General features: G+C 45.0%; 1 protein-coding gene across 4 annotated transcripts in view; it reads right to left on the reverse strand.

Moving 5' to 3' along the window:
* The window catches only part of AOPEP (aminopeptidase O (putative)), a 380,108-nt gene that overhangs the window by 83,064 nt on the left and 280,139 nt on the right, over positions 1–16,905 (reverse strand). The window lies entirely within an intron of this gene.

The following is a 16,905-nucleotide window of genomic DNA, read 5'->3' on the forward strand; positions in this document are numbered from 1 at the left end:
GCGGGCGGGCGGGCGGGCGGGCGCCGAGCGGGGGCGGGGCCTGCCTTAAAGGTATAGCGGCCGCGCCGCCTCCCGCAGGTCGCCCGCGCCGCGCCGGCGCTGTATTGTTCTCGCCGCCAACGGCGTGTTCCCGCTCCCGCTCCCGGGTTCCGGCCGCCCCGCGCCCCCGCGCCCCGCGAGCGGCTTCCCGGCAGCGAGAGGGGCCCCGGTCGCCCGCCGCAGGCTGGAGGGAGCGGTGGCGGGGAAGGAACCCCGCCCGCGGCCAGCCTAGCGCGCTCCTGGGGTCAGAAACCTGGTCCCGGTGGCTTTCGCGGAGGGAAAGCAACTTTCCTAGTGTCCTAGTGGAGTTTTCTCCGGGAACGGGCTCTACGCCGTCGAGCAGACGTTTCCCAGCGGCCCCTCTGGGCTCCGGGCAGCGGCAGGTGACCTCCCGGGGGCGAGGCCGGGGCGCAGAGAAACCCAGCCCCGCTCCCGCCAGTGTGGACCCCCAGAACCACTGGGTAGGATTTAAAAAGAAGGGGTCAATCTGTTTTCATAATTTGGGAGAAAGTTTACACTTAGTTTATAAAAATGTGCGATACCCCAAGATTTTCCTCCACCCGCCAAAGGCCTTCTCATCCTCATCAGCAGTGGCTGGAACCCGCCTGCCTCTGAGGGCGGGCCGGGGGAGAGTGGGGTTGTCCTGCTGCTTGCTGGGTCTTGACCATCCCTTTAACTTTATCACATTTCTTTAAAGGAAATCTGTCTTGCCCTCTCTTTATTGCTACTCCATCCTTCTTTCAAGATCAAAAGGTTTAGATCAAAGCCAAGATCAAACTCACTACTTTAAATAGCAGCAACTTTGCCATGGAGTATTTTACACAGAGGAGCTTAATGGAGACATCAGGATTTTATCCCTTCATTCCATATTCATAACTGGACTACTTAAAATTACACGGATGATGCATGTCTATTTCCTAAAACAAACAACAATTCTGCTCAAATGAGGGATTCTTACTTTGTGTTTCCAGGAATACCAAAAAGTTGAAATCTAGACAGTAATATAAACAGACGTGTTAACCATTGTGTGTCATTATTATAATAGCTAAGTGCTACGAAATGTGTGTTCATTTGCTAAAGATTTTCAAAAGTGCAGTAATAGGAGTAAACACAACTATTGCAAATTAAACCTTACAGACTTACATGAAAGCTGTTGTTAACAGCTAGGTACTAGTTACTTGAAAAGTTTTTTCCCCTTGCTATTTTTAACTGGTTGCAGTCACACACGCACACACGCGTTCTTAATTCTATATATCCCATTGACTGGAAAGATCTTAGAACCCAAGACCTGGAAACGCTGTCTTGCTGCTACTGACACAGTTTCCTTTCTTCCTAGCACCCAGATCATGGATAACCTAACGGTTGCTGGCATGAGCTGAACAAAGGAAACAGCCTACTGTCACTCTGCTCTTCTAGGATTTTGCTAAGTAGGAAGCAAAAGCTGTGACCCATCCTAATTGACTCTTGTCTCCTCGTTTGTCCTTTGTCCCCCAACTCTCCTCCCAATTGCCATCCCAGAATCCATCCTCCACAGAGAAGCCAGAATGGTATGTCCCAAGGTAATTCAAATGATACCACTTTGCTTCACTGAGAACGCTTTTCCATCTCTTTGCCTGGCTAGCCCACTTATCCTCTAGTTCTGGGTTTCAGCAGCGCTTTTGCAGAAAGGTCTTGCCTTACTCCCCAATCCAAATTATGTCACTCCACTGTTCTTTCTAATAGCATCCTGTTTATTTCCTTTAGAGTGATTTTTAGAGCAGTTTATAGAAAAACTGAGCAGAAAGCAGAGTTCCCATATTTGTACCCACTCACCAGCTTCCCCATTATTAACATATTGCATTAGACTATTTATTATAACTGAGGAACCAATATTGATACATTATTATTCACTAAAGTCAAATTTACATTAGGGCTCACTCTGTGATGTGCAGTTATTAGAGCTCTTTTAAAAATGTACTGAACGTCCCTCTCCCCAGCTGGACTTTATGCTCCAAGAAGAAAGAGATCCTGTTTCTTTTGTTCTTGAGTTTTGTTCAGTCCACCAGAAACACTGCCTGGCACATACTAGAAATCCAATAAATATGTTACATAGTGAATGGAAGGATAAAGGAACAAATGAAGGACACCTAAAATTTCAAGGGCAGAAGTCTTAAAATGAAGATCTTTCTAATTAACTCCTGTTTGTTTCACCACTAAAATGCTTAATTTGTAAAGAGCCTAGAATTTTACATTTTTACAAAAGGGAGACCATGGGATATTAGTTACATTGCCAGGGTAATTTTATAAACAGGCCGTGCGTGGTGGCTCACACCTGTAATCCCAGCACTTTGGGAGGCCAGGGTCCTCCCACCCTGGGAGGGAGGTGGCTCTTGAGCCTAAGAGTTCAACACCAGCCTGGGCAACACAGCAAGACCCCTGTGTCTACCAAAAAAAAAAAAAAAGTAGCCAGGCATGGTGGTGTTAGCCTGCAGTACCAGCTACCCAGGAGGGTGAGGTGGGGGGATCACTTGAGCCCAGAAGGCAGGGGCTACAGTGAGCCATGATTGCACCATTGCACTCCAGCCTGGGCAACACAGTGAGATCCTGCCTCAAAAAAATATTAATAAGTAAATAACAGTAAAAATAAATTTAATAAAATTGACATGAGAAAGGTTCCTAATCCCTCACATATGAATCACTAAAATTATATTCAGAATGGTGCTAGAAGCTGAATTTAATCTAGAATGAAAGATCTACATATTGCATGACACTGAAAAACTACTTTTTTATTGTGTTCAATCCAACCTGAACACATTTCTCCTGTTGTCTACCTGAATCTCCCCCCATGAAGACGGTGTAGAGAAACTGGAAGAGCGCTTTTTTAAAAACTGGAATTCTGTGGTGGGGGATGGGCATTCTAATTACTGCCTTTGAGAATGCAGTAAAAGCACTTTAAAGCTGTCTCTTAAAAACAGATGTTTTCTATCTAAATTGTATCTTTAAAAATGCCTCATCCAGTAGATACGCATGTTTTGAAAGGAAGTTGTTCTAAGAAACTTTTTTGGTGAAAGCAGTTCCTCATAGCTGAAGACAATGTCTGAGGCTGAGGAAAATACCATTGCTTTAAAATTATTTAACCTCGTGATTGACTGGAGATTACTTTTGGAGGGAAAGCCTTTTTCAGTTTTCTTCAGTTTCCTTCCTTTTCTTAGACAAAGACGAAATTCCTCCTATCACTGGAAAAATATAGTGATACCAACTTCACGTTATGGGTGTGTTTTCTCTTCCTGCTTCTACTTCATGGAGGCGGCACGGGGCAGAGGAAGGAGGAGCCAGCCTTCCTAGGCACCAGGAAGGCCAAAGGGCAAGCAAAGGGGCTCTTCTATGGTCCCAAACAGCTGCAGATGGCAAATTACATTCCCTTGGGCACAGCGGAGGGAAAACTATCCACTAAAAGAAACCAAAAGATCTTTGAATACCAAACAAGGTCGAGAGTTCCAGAAGCTTCCACTGGTTTCAGAAGTGTTCTATTGCCAACAAACGTTCAGGGTAAATTTAAAAGTAAGAATCTACACACATCTAGAAATAAAATCAAGGCTGGATTAAGTTTCAAAAATAAAGTAGGATTGGGGTAAAGTTATCAAATATTTATATCTTTAAATTTAGTTTATTTATTTATTTTGAGACAGTGTCTTGCTCTTATCACCCAGGCTGGAGTGCAGTGGTGCAATCTCAGCTCACTGCAACCTCTCCCTCCCAGGCTCAAGCGATTCTTCTGCCTCAGGCTCCCAAGTAGCTGGGATTACAGTCACGCACCACCATGCCCAGCTAATTTTTGTACTTTTAGTAGAGACAGGGTTTCACCATGTTGGCCAGGCTGGTCTCGAACTTCTGATCTCAGGTGATTCACCCACCTCGGCCTCCCAAAGTGCTGGGTTATAGATGTGAGCCACCATGCCCGGGCGTCTATTATTTTTAAATATAGCATCCTTTATGTTATATTTTTGGATTATTTTAGAAAATTATAAATTAATCCAAAAATATAAAAGATGTTACATAAAGCATGTTTAGAGGGTTGTTTATTCCATTAGATAGTAATTTTCTATGAAGAGCCACAGAACAGTCTTCTCCCTGGTGTCCGCATCAGGAATAGTTTGACTTGCTCAGCTGGTTTGGTTTTACCTGTTATTTGTATTATTTGTATTTGCCCATTCTGTCTCTGTATTAGATAAACTAGTTTTGTTGTTGTTGTTTCTTTTTTTTAGGAGGATTTTGGTCCTGCCAAACGGACCTCTTAGTGGAAGTCCTTATAAAGCATAATTTTCAAAAAAGGAAGTCGGTTTCACGCTGGGCGCAGTGGATTGCTGAGGCCGTGGCTCCGCAGCGAACCCGCTAACAGGCCTTCTTTCTCTCAGGAGCCATAACCTGAGCTCACTACTGCTAAAACCCTTTCTAGAGATCAACTGAGGGAACAGGTACAATGCTTAGTTCTTCCATTTCTTGACCCCCTCTGAGAATCTGATGCAGGCTAATGGTGCTGTCAGCTCCTTAGAAAAAAATACACCTACAGCACACACACCCCAACTGTCAGGAGGTTCACAGATTCTTCTGTACGTAAACTTGTAGTCTGGATACTCTAAAATCCCTTCTTGGAATAAGCCAGACCACTTTAAAGCTGGCCCTGGACTTGGTCTTATGGGCACTCTGTGAAAGTCCTGTTATCGCATTAAGTTCTGGTAAGAAGCCATCAACCTTTATTGAGGTGCATTATAAGAAACAGCCCCATAAAATCCATCACGATGTTTACCGGAAGGGTGGATTTAGAGGGTTGTTTATTCCATTAGACAGTAATTTTCTGTGAGGAGCCATAGGACAGTCGTCTTCCTGGTGTCGGCATCAGGGATAGTCGGACTTAGGCAGCTTGTTTGTTTTCACCTCTTGCATCTGTAATTTTTCCCTCTTCCCTCTTCTAGAAAGCCTGGAGCTCTGTGACCCTGTTTAACCAGGCATAGGAACGTCAGGGTGTGCATATTATATGCTAATTTAATTCCTGGCCCCATCCTTTTTTGCTACCATTATTATTGCTTCATTTTTCTTGCTTTATTTCTGTCATGTTATATTTATCTGTTTTGGAAGATGCCTTCACTCCATTTTGGACAGGGAAGAGTATGCATTAATAACGTATTCTGGTTTTTTGTTGTTGTTGTTGTTTTTTAATTTCCTTTTTCTCTTTGGATGGGAGAAGGGAGGATCTGGGAAAATCTTACAGTTCTAATATTTATCTTCATTAACAACGTTTAGAAGTAAAATACAGAAGTTAAGGATGTATGGCTGTTCTTATAACTCTACTTATAAAATTCTAGGAAAAGAACTGTCAAAAAATAAACAGTACTATGCAGATGTGATACTATATAGACATCATCAAATAAACATTACTATATAGGACTATTATTATTATTATTATTATTATTTTTTTTTTTTTTGAGACGGAGTCTCGCTCTGTCGCCCAGGCTGGAGTGCAGTGGCCGGATCTCAGCTCACTGCAAGCTCCGCCTCCTGGGTTCACGCTATTCTCCCGCCTCAGCCTCCTGAGTAGCTGGGACTACAGGCGCCGGCCACCTCGCCCGGCTAGTTTTTTTTTGTATTTTTAGTAGAGACGGGGTTTCACTGTGTTAGCCAGGATGGTCTTGATCTCCTGACCTCGTGATCCGCCCGTCTCGGCCTCCCAAAGTGCTGGGATTACAGGCTTGAGCCACCGCGCCCGGCCTAGGACTATTATAAAAAGGCTAACCAACAAAATATTTTATCTCTTGGTATCAAAACCAGAAGAAAGGGGCTTAGATTTGGAGAGAATAATGTAAGTTGAACATATAGACAGGTTATTCACATAAAAAACATATTAAATGCCTACTGTGAAACAGAGCACTAGATTTCGTGAATGCAAAGATGAGTAAGACATTGTCCCTGTCCTCAGGAAACTCCTGTGACAAGGTAGTAACAGAGCAAGGTATGAGGAGCACACAGCCGGCTTGCCTAGTAGCTGTGCCCCCTCTAAGCCTCCTTCCTCATAAAGTTCTGATCAAATGACATGTAATTTGCTTAGAACAGGAAGCAGTTGCTATTTATCAACTTCTAAATGACTAGAATTAAGAAGCAATACAACATCACTAGAAGCTGGAGGGAAGTGACTTTAAGACAAAAAAAGTACTGACGCGTCCCTACCGGAGACCACAGGACCTGAGACTGCTCGAGAGAGTAAGAGCGGCAATTGCCTACAGAACTGAAGGCTTTACAACGTGCTTCCATACACAGACTGTTCTGCTTGTTCCTCACACAGTCCCATCTGAAAGGTGGAAAAACTGAGACTCAGAGGATCTCATATCGCTTGGCCCCTGGGTCTCCTGGTTGGAAGTGGAGTACTCTTTCTACTCCAGCGTGAGTGCTTACGGAACATCTAGTGTGACTGTCTCACTTTAACATATTTGTTCATTATATGGATTAGATCAACCCCAGATGAAAACATAGGCTGCATAATATAATTCCACACCATAAAAGTCTACTGAAAAATACATTCTAAAAAGCAGACATTATTCTATTCCCTTCAATGCCTTCAGTTATTTACAGGGCTTGATATTCATGGACATTATAACCTTAAAGAGTTTTCAGCTGTGTGTGGTGGCTCATGCCTATAATGCTAGCACTTTGGGAGGCTGAGGTGGGAGGATCACTTGAGGCCAGGAGTTCAAGACCATCCTGGGAAACATAGTGAGATCCCGTCTCTACAAAAAATGAAAGTAAAAAATTAGCTGGGCATGGTGGCGTGTGCCTCCAGGCCCAGGTACTCAGGAGGCTGAGGCAGAAGTTTGAGGCTCCTGGAGTTTGAGGCTCCAGTGAGCTACAGTTGTGCCACTGCACTCCAGCCTGGGTGATAGAGCAAGACTCTGTCTCAAAAAAAAAAAAAGTTCATGGTGAAATATAAAATTATATAAGGGTGGTTTCAGATTAGTGGTTTCTACCCTCGGGTGCTTATTCGAGTCACCAGCAAGTGTTTTACAAATCTCAATGCCCAGGTGACCACTTAGGTTCCCATCTCTGAGAGTAGGACCCAGGCGTCAGTCATTTCTAAAGCCCCTCCACCCCTCAGGCTTCCAATGTGCAGGCAGCACTGAGAACCACTGCCTTAGATAATTTTAATGATGCCCCATCTCAAATAGGTTACTTTTAAAAAATTCCAGATGCTTGGGAGACATCTAAATTGCAAAGTCAATGCCACAGGTGATGGCCACTCACTATGCTCTACCTCAGTAAGTCCAGTATGGCAGATGGCAGACACAGCGTTGGCAGGATGGGCTCGTGGGCCAAGCCAGGAGTCACTTCCTGCAGCTCACACCAAGGGATAAAACTTTGGGCAAGGTAAGTGAAGCATACACACAGAAAGAACTAAAAAGAAATGGAAGATTTCAACATTCTACCCGGAAGGGAGGCGACAATGGGCAGCTCTCTGACTTTTTTTTCTAAAGCTAATACAATCTGGGTCCTTAGCGAAAAGTGCATACATCCTTATCTTTAGGAACCCAATCTTAGTGCTGACCTGCAATACTGTAGACATGAAGGTGGTATTTCCAACTCGTCATCTGCAGATGATGTTCTAATGATGCTGATGGCTGTCATCCATTCCCTTGAAATGAACATTTGCATTGGGGAGATTGCTGGCTAGAATGAGGGACAGGCTGCACCAATGGAAAAGACCCTTCGCCGTGTGCAGAAGGTATTGTTCCATTCAGGAGGCAACCCGTGCTGACTTCCTCGAGTCCTGGGCACTGTGCACTAACCACAGGGCTCTAGTGTTCAGAAAACACACACACACTGCTGCTATAGGAACATTATTCTGGCAAAATGCCTTACAGAAGGGATTAGTTACTATTGAAAAACACAAAAATATCAGATGTTGATATTTCACTAGCTTGAAAAGCAAACCACCATGTCTAGGCACTTTCCCGTTTTTCCTAAGATAGAGCAGGTGTGGTATCTGAAGTGTGGGCACGTGGACGTGTGGATGCTCCACAGTGCCTTTGAAGGAGGGGACATGATGGGAGTCTGTGGCCCTGGCATGTCCATTTTCAAAAAGCATGGCACTCAGACTGGGTGGCTTGTTATATGGCCTCCAAAAGAAACCCAGTGAAGTCACAATTTGCAACAAGAGGAATGGGCCTGAGTCATCCATCCCTCGATGAAGAAGTAAAATCCACCACATGTGGGGGGTGGAGTGGCTGTCCCAAATGTAAATAATATATGAGAGAAAGCTATTTTCCAGAATGTTTGTTCACCAAACAGTCAGTGCCATACGAGGAAGTGTTCCAGGAAAACAATGGGAAGGGCCAGAATTAATTGGCTGCTAATCGCTTCACTTTTTGTAGGATGTTTTCTCCAGCGGTGGATGAAATCAGTGTTTAATGCTACACAGGCCCAGCTGTGTCCATATAAGGAAAGCCCAGGCTCATGTCTCTCCGTGAAAAAGGACCTGTCCTCCCCTCGCTGTGTTCTGCTTCCACCCACTGCATGTGGAGGTGGAGAGTGGGAGCCGGGGAATGTGAACTTGATCCAGCACTGATCAGCCAAGCAGCAAACGCTCATTGTTCTTTAGATACCAAACATAACTTCTTTCTACTAGGGATAAACCCAGCCGTTCTGTGCATAACACAGCTTTTGTGCTCACCAGTATGCTAGTTGGAAAAAAACCACAAAGAACATTGGCGTTTTATAAGACACCTCCTAATATGCAGAATGAAGAACCTACCCAGTTAATTTATATTCATGTTAATATTAGGTATGTTAGAATCTTATTAAATCTTTCTTCTAGGAGTTTCTGAATGCTTTTATAATTATGGATTTCAATTTATTATGTAAATATTATGGCCTGTTCTGCCTTCTATGAGAGCATTTCTTACCATCACTGCCTTGGTCTCTGCGGTTCAAGGACACTGGAAATCATGATAAAGGACAACCAAATATGCGGCTGCTGTTACAGGTCACTCTGTAAACGTGACTGAACTGTTTCCGTACGAAGCCAGGGTGTCGTGGGAAGTCCACAGTTGGGAACTTAGACTCTGTCATTGCCACCAAGAAGCTCTGTGGCCTTGGATGTGCATGTCAACCTCTGAGCTATGAAACAGAAACAATGCTGCGGTGAAGACAAAATGAAATGGTGCATACAGCAAAAGGCATAAAATAGACCAGTAAATGCAAATCCCTTCCCCTTTCCCCTCAGAAACAAAAGCTTATCAAGTATTCTGAACCTAAATAAATCTGCGAAGGTATCAAAATAACTGAGTTGTGACGTCATAATAAAAAGCCTGGCCTGACAAGCACGTAGGCCCAACGCCCTTGTCCGGAGCCCGCAAAGACACAGCACATCTGAGCTCCACAAACAAGTGTGTGTCCCTTCCAGTGACAACCAATGGACGTGAAAAAGAAGTTCTGTTTCTCGTATGTCTTATTATAAAGGAGATAACTTCATTTCTGGTCCTGTCGCATTCAAACCAGTAAGCTGAGTGTTATTACAAGAATATCACAAAGTGAAATTTGATAGTTCTTTTTTTTCTTTTTTTGAAATGGAGTTTCACTCCGTTGCCTGGGCTACAATGCAGTGGACTGATCTCAGGTCACTGCAACCTCCACCCCCTTGGGTTCAAACAGTTTTCCTGCCTCAGCCTCTTGAGTAGCTGGGATTACAGGTGCACACCACCACGCCCAGCTAATTTTGTATTTTTAGTAGAGACAAGGTTTCACTATGTTGGTCAGGCTGGTCTCGAACTCCTGATCTCAGGTGATCCGCCCGCCTCGGCCTCCCCAGGTGCTGGGATTAGAGGCGTGAGCCACCATACCCAGCCTGAAATTTGATATTTCTACATTGCTCTCTGAAGATACCACCATGGTCAGGTGCTAGATGCAAAAATAGCTATAATCCTAACCGGAGCTACATGCATTTAAAACCAGTATAATAATTAAGGATGAAGGCTTTTAAGTCAGACAGATTTGGTTTTCAGTTTCTTCATCTATAAAATGGGTGTAATAACAGTGTCTCCATGGAGTTGTGACTGGAGTAAGTAAATAGCTATTATGTGGAATGCACTTAGTATACAGCCTTTTCTGCTCATTCTGGATGTTCTAAATAGGATACTCTAGTCGACTGGGGGCAGGGAGGTGAGGGGAAGGAGTGAAGGGAAGGATTAAGTTAAAAACTAAGTTCTATAGAGAATTAGACAATCTACATATTCTTAGATTTACCCATTTGCAGCTTAATTGACTGGAGGCATTTATGCAAAACCCAGGCAGATGTCTCTCAATTATAAAACCAATGACAGTGACTAGGAAATACAATTTGAGGAGGAATAACCAGAGAGAATTGTAGAGCAACTGCCTTTGCAATAAACAGAATCCAGAAGCGTCTTAAGGAGAAGTATGTCTCTACCTGGCTGCGTGGAATGTGAAAAATGGCAGCATGTGTGGCTGGGGAGAAGGAGGGAGACACCAGAGAAAAACAAGAGGAGGTGCTTGGACAAAAGGCAAGAGAGGCTGCGTGATGTGGGAGGCAGCTTCTCCGTCCCAGGGAAACAGACCCCGGGGTGGAGGGGAGGGGTCATCTCCAGCCGAATCCCATTATCGCCTGTTGCCCTGGAGTCTCAGTCCCAAATTCTGATGTATTGACTTTGGCCTCCCTTCCATGCATTTTCGTGCCAATAAAGTTGCTGAAATTAAAGAAGAACTGAATTGTGAAGCCTTCTGGCATAAATAATGTCATATTGCGAAGTCGAGGCTAATATCAACCAGGATGCTGGTAACACCCTTACGGAAAACCATCTGATCTACATGTCCCTCAGTGCGGCTTGGAACTCCCCTCGGCCTACAAAGGAAAATATTTTTAGCATGTAGCACACTTTGTAACAGACATATAAATGCACCAAAAATATAATTTTAGGAAAGCATCTGGGTTTGATCATTTCAACCCCAAATAGGTTCTACTTTCTCAATATAAGAAATACTGCAATGTTTTGCTATAAAATATGCAGCAATCACTGTAGCAATTTCTCATACACATGTCATTACTGGTTCTGTTTGTTTTTTTAAAAGCAGCAAATACTCGAATGATTGAGATAAAAAGCAGCATAAAACATGAAGTGCTCTTTCGAGAGCATTGGGCACCAACGGCTTCCCCTCCTCCAAAAGGCAAACTCAACCCACTGGACTTTTCCCCCAAGGTTATTTAGGCAACAGGCGTAAATAAATATTTTATCTCTATGTCTCAAAATGTATCTTAGAAATAACAGTTGTCCCTGTCTAAGGTAAAACTGACCTGCAGTTATTACTGACCCACAGGAATTTTAAGACTAAAAAGGCTAGCAAAATTTTTTTCATCTCCTGGTCAAACTGGTTAATCTCTATGAATAATTGATTTCAACTAGAAGCAAATGCCCATTCTTCAGCGGTCAGCCAGCATAAATGCTTTTGTAGATTGATTATTACTCAGTTCTCTGAATCATCTCTCAAACAGCAATTTTCCACTGGAAAAGAAAAGAAATGAACAAACAGGGCTCCCTGATAGTTTGTAAAACACCAAACAGGACAAAGCATTTTTAAACAACTCTCCCAACACCAGTCCAAACTAAGGACAACTTTTAAGTCTGAGGGCAATTCTGCAGGTTCCAAGGACAGAAGGAAAGACACAAGAAAGTAAATCGCAACTTTTCTCCTCTTAGACGTGACCAGGTACACCCGCATCGCAGGCCTCAGCGTGGCACTGGACGCACCCCGGCCAGCTCCCCTTATCCCCAAAGAGGCAGTGAGCCTCCGAGAGGGCAAGCGGCTCGCCACTGCTACACGGCTTCGAGGTGGTACAGCTGACTCCAAAGCTGGTATTTAATGGATTCACTGACATCTGCATCCACTATAGGACTAGCTTTGCTGAACAAAACTTCACAATAAAGAACTCTGCAAAGGAACATGGATCTGGATATAACACAACCGACTTTCCTCCTCTACCCAGCCTCCAATCTTGTCCATTAACTTTAAAGTAACGCTGCCTTGCATGTTATGCACCAAACTGGAGCCCATTTACAGCGTGACGGTGGTGGCTGTAACTCGACAGGATCAGAAGCAGAAAATACTGGGGTCATAAAGGCCCAAGCTGGAGGACTGACCTGGAAGAACAGGGTCTTCTGCTGAATGACCTCAACAGACTCCTTACCAAGCACCAGTGAAGAGTAGACAGCTGCCATCCAAAGGTGTGTGACAAGAACACTGGCCTTTTTAAACACACATTGGCATCTGTGCATTTGACAATCATTGACAGTTACCCTGACCGGTGATACGCTGGTTGGCTGGCCACCACCTTTGTGCTCACTGACTCTGGGTCAGCTCCAGGGTAAAAGACAGGGACTCTGGTTGGAAGTGTGCTTGAGAAAGCAAATAAGAGGATATGAAAAACGTACATCAAGATACACTTTTTGTTTAACCATTTCCTTTTTCGCATTCGTTTGTTTGTTTGAGTGGTCTGGTATTTATTATCTAATTTAGTTTCCATCTCAAGTGAGGAATGGCTGTATCTTTCCAAATGCAAAGACCTAAACGAATCTCTATATACAATCACATTCACTCACACCAAAAAATATACCAGCTTTTTGATGCACTGGAGCCCAGTATTTCCTATGCAAAATATTCCACCTCGATACATAGGGCTACCATCTAGAAATAACTAGTGGAAAAGGGGCATGTATACCCATGACACATATTTATGAAAAGCCCTGGAAAGTGAGGCCTACATCCTGCATCCGTGAAAGAGTAGGAACAAACAGCTTCAAGAAAAAAGGAGTCATTAATGAAAACTCATCACTTCTCAGGGCCCTCTGCCATACTCCTTTATCACCTACTCATAGGTCTTCACAGAAACTAAGGCAAAGATGGGACCCAAATTACAAAATGCTTTAGTCTGATGGGCTGAAGACTCAGAATCCCATACTCCAGCCATAGCTCTGCCACTAACTAGTGCTGCAAGCTTGGGCAGATGACTATACTTCTCCTGGGGCTCCGCTCCCCCGGTGAGAAGATGCACTGCACTCTAAGACTCATCTGTAGCCTGGGATTCTACAGCAAACCCAAAGTTGCACAATACCAGAAAAAACTAATATTTAACCCTGAAGCAGCAGAGGCCACACCGGAGAAATACCATGCAGGTATTAAACGTATATGTATTTGGTACCACATAATGGCTTGCACAAAAGAGAAGGAAAAAAAGCTCTGATGCTAAAAGTAGCCAGGTGCTCCTGTGGCTTTCCTGGCTAGCAGGTGCTCCGGCTGCAAAAGCTGGGACAAGCCACTGGGAGCACCGTGGAGGCCACAATGGGAGCAGTGGCCTACAACGCCGTGGGAGCAGCAGCCTACAACGCCCTGGGCGCCGATCTTCTATCAGCATGTGCCAGGATGCTGTGCGATGTCCAACAGCCAGTGGTTTGCATGTGTGTGCAGCCATGTGCACAACTCACTCAACTGCTGCTTCGCAGGGCTTTGTCCTCCAGGGGTGGGAAGAGTACAATGTCAATATAAAATAATCTTCTTTTGGCCGGGTGCAGTGGCTCCTGCCCGTAATCCCAGCACTTTGGGAGGCTGAGGCAGGACGATCACCTGAGGTCAGGAGTTCGAGACCAGCCTGGCCAACATGGTGAAAGCCCGTCTCTACTAAAAATACAAAAAATTATTTTAAAAAAATTACAGGCGCAGACCTGTAGTCCCAGCTACTTAGGAGGCTGAGGCAGGAGAATCGCTTGAACCCAGGAAGAGGAGGTTACAGTGAGCCGGGATCGCGCCACTGCACTCCAGCCTGGGTGACAGTGACACTCCACCTCAGAAATAAATAAATAAATAATAAAATAAAATAATCCGCTTTTGATGAAGAGTCTACCAGACATATTTATTATGTCTTTAACATAATAAAAGAGAAAATAGGGGCAGTTTTTCTTAAAAAGCAGAATCAGGTATTTTTCTATTGATACAAGGTTTAATCCTCCAGAGCTGCTTTGTCCTAGTTCTTTGAGTCTGCATGCCCCCTCTTTCTAAAAAGGTTTCTCTACAAAATAAAGCAGCACTGCAGTGAAATCCTATGACAGGTCCGCTCATTATGAGGGGTGCAGTAGTGCTTACTTCAGTGACTCTTTCTGGGGGCCAGCACTTACAAGCCTGGAAGACAGGTACTGCCCACGTGTCCAGACACAGCTCGCCGGCCTACGGCTCGAGGACAGTCACGCTGGCTCCTTTGCACAATGGGTCAGCTGACTTGTGACTGAGGGGGCATAGGAGCAGGCTCCTCCCTCCAAGCGTCTTTGTTTTCTTACAGATTTAGCCTCCCAGCGGAACATGGCAAACACAAGACACCAACCTCTGCAGTTTGCAGGTCTCAGACTCTCGGGTGGAGGCCTGTTGGGCAAAGGCTGGTTTGCAGACGCTTCCACAAGCCACGAGCTCATCATGGGCAGGGTCTGTGCCCTTTCGGCTTTATATGCAAACTGCCCAGCGCGACGTTCAGCAAACTGCTTAAACTAATCAACTAAACCACAAAGTCAAATGTTTGGGTTACTCGGCTGGGCGCAGTGGCTCACGCTTGTAATCCCAGCACTTTGGGAGACTGAGGCGGGCAGATCACAAGGTCAGGAGTTTGAGACCAGCCTGGCCAATATGGTGAAACCCTGTCGCTACTAAAAATACAAAAACTAGCCGGGCGAGGTGGCGGGCGCCTGTAGTCCCAGCTACTCGGGAGGCTGAGGCAGGAGAATCGCTTGATCCCTGGAGGTGGAGGTTGCAGTGAGCCAAGGTCACACCACTGTACTCCAGCCTGGACAACACAATGAGACTCTGTCTTAAAACAACAACAAAAAAAAGTTTGGGTTACTCAGGAAGGGTATAAAAATGAAGGAGTCTAAGGGTTTCGGTTGTACTTAGAAACTTCTTGGCCAGGCACAGTGGCTCACGCCTGTAATCTCAGCACTTTGGGAGGCCGAGGAAAGCGGATCACGGGGTCAGGAGATTGAGGACATCCTGGCCAACACGGTAAAACCCCATCTCTACTAAAAATACAAAAATTGGCCGGGCGCAGTGGCTCACGCCTATAATCCCAGCACTTTGGGAGGCCTAGGTGGGCGGATCACAAGGTCAGGAGATCAAGACCATCCTCACTAACACAGTGAAACCCCGTCTCTACTAAAAATACAAAAACATTAGCCAGGCGTGGTAGTGGGCGCCTGTAGTCCCAGCTCCTCAGGAAGCTGAGGCAGGAGAATGGCGTGAACCCGCGAGGCGGAGCTTGCAGTAAGTGGAGATCGCGCCACTGCACTCCAGCCTGGGAGACACAGCAAGACTCCGTCTCAAAATAAACAAACAAAAAATACAAAAATTAGCTGAGTGTGGTGTTGTGCGCCTGTAGTCCCAGCTACTTGGGAGGCTGAGGCAGGAGAATCACTTGAACCCAAGAGGCGGAGATTGCAGTGAGCCAAGATTGCACCACTGCACTCCAGCCTGGGCGACAGACCGAGACTCTGTCTCAAAAAAAAAAAAAAAAGAAGAAAATTCTTTTGACAGAATATATTTCAGCATATGAGATAATTAAGGAGTATGTTGACCGGTTCCAGTCGTACCTATGGAGATGCTGACTCAGTAGCAGGTTTGGGCTGGCTCTGGGATATGCAGTTTTAATCAGCCTCCTACAAGATTCTGATGACCAGGTCTCCCTGAGTACCTTCAACTCAAGCCTGCAGAGCTAGACTTCCAGCAAGAACCCAGCTTGATCCTATTATTAAGACCCACACATACATGGGCCACTACCAGCTGTCTCATTAGCTGCATTTTTTCAATGCTAGTGGCCTCTGTTTCCTTTTGCTTCTGGTTATCTGTCAGTGTTCGAAGGCAGGACTGGGTTATCCTTCATACACCTAGCAAATATTAGCTCTCTAGTGTCATACCTTTAATGTGTCTGTGTGCATCTGAGCCCATTCAGAATTCTTACTCTTTTTGTAGGAAAAATAAGCCTTCCTCTGTGCTCACCAAAAAAATGTACGTCTAATCTGAGATGGTGAAAGCTGTGGGCAATTGACTCTCCCTGCCGACTTCCCAACGTCCTTCCCCATCGTGAGTCGGATTTGGGTGCGTCAGCTGCATCACATTCATCTGTGCTTGCTTCGTGTGGCTTCCCACTCATTCCTGTGGATGCAGGCGTTCCTCAGCCCACCGCATGTCCTCTCTGGATAGACAGACACCGTTGGTTATCCAGATACTTACAGCTGTTTTTAGAAATATCCATGTAAATTAATAGCTGCTGGACCAGAAAGTTTAGTCAGAAACCAAGAAGCAAAAGTCAGTCTAGCTGTTCCACACGCTCCACTAGACTACCTCTTCCCTACACAGGGGAAAAACATGGCTTTTCACCAGGGAGCTGTCTCTCCAGGCAAGTCTGCTGACCCCCGACCATGTTTGTCTCAACATGCTGCTCAAGTCCTGTCACTCCTTCCACAAGCCATCAGTGGCTCCTCAATCTGTAGGAACTCTCTGGCATCACATTCAAGTCCCTGTGTAATCTGGCTGGGTCCTGCCCCACTTAACCATTCCCCCTCACAGATCCTGCCCTCTATGTAGAACAAGCAACAATTAAACATGTCCCTAACAAGAAAAACAGAAAGGGAAAAGATTACAACCCCAAATCATGATCAAACTGCATTCACCCAGTATATTTTATCAGTATTTAAAATGCATTCATCCCTCTATTATTCAGGAGCAGAACAACCTTGGTTAGATTGTTGCAGGGGCGGAGAGGGACCTAAGAATGAGAAGGAGGCTGAATGGGAAGGA

Source organism: Piliocolobus tephrosceles, chromosome 14 (assembly GCF_002776525.5).
Source record: "Piliocolobus tephrosceles isolate RC106 chromosome 14, ASM277652v3, whole genome shotgun sequence".
NCBI classification, from domain to species: Eukaryota; Metazoa; Chordata; class Mammalia; order Primates; family Cercopithecidae; genus Piliocolobus; species Piliocolobus tephrosceles.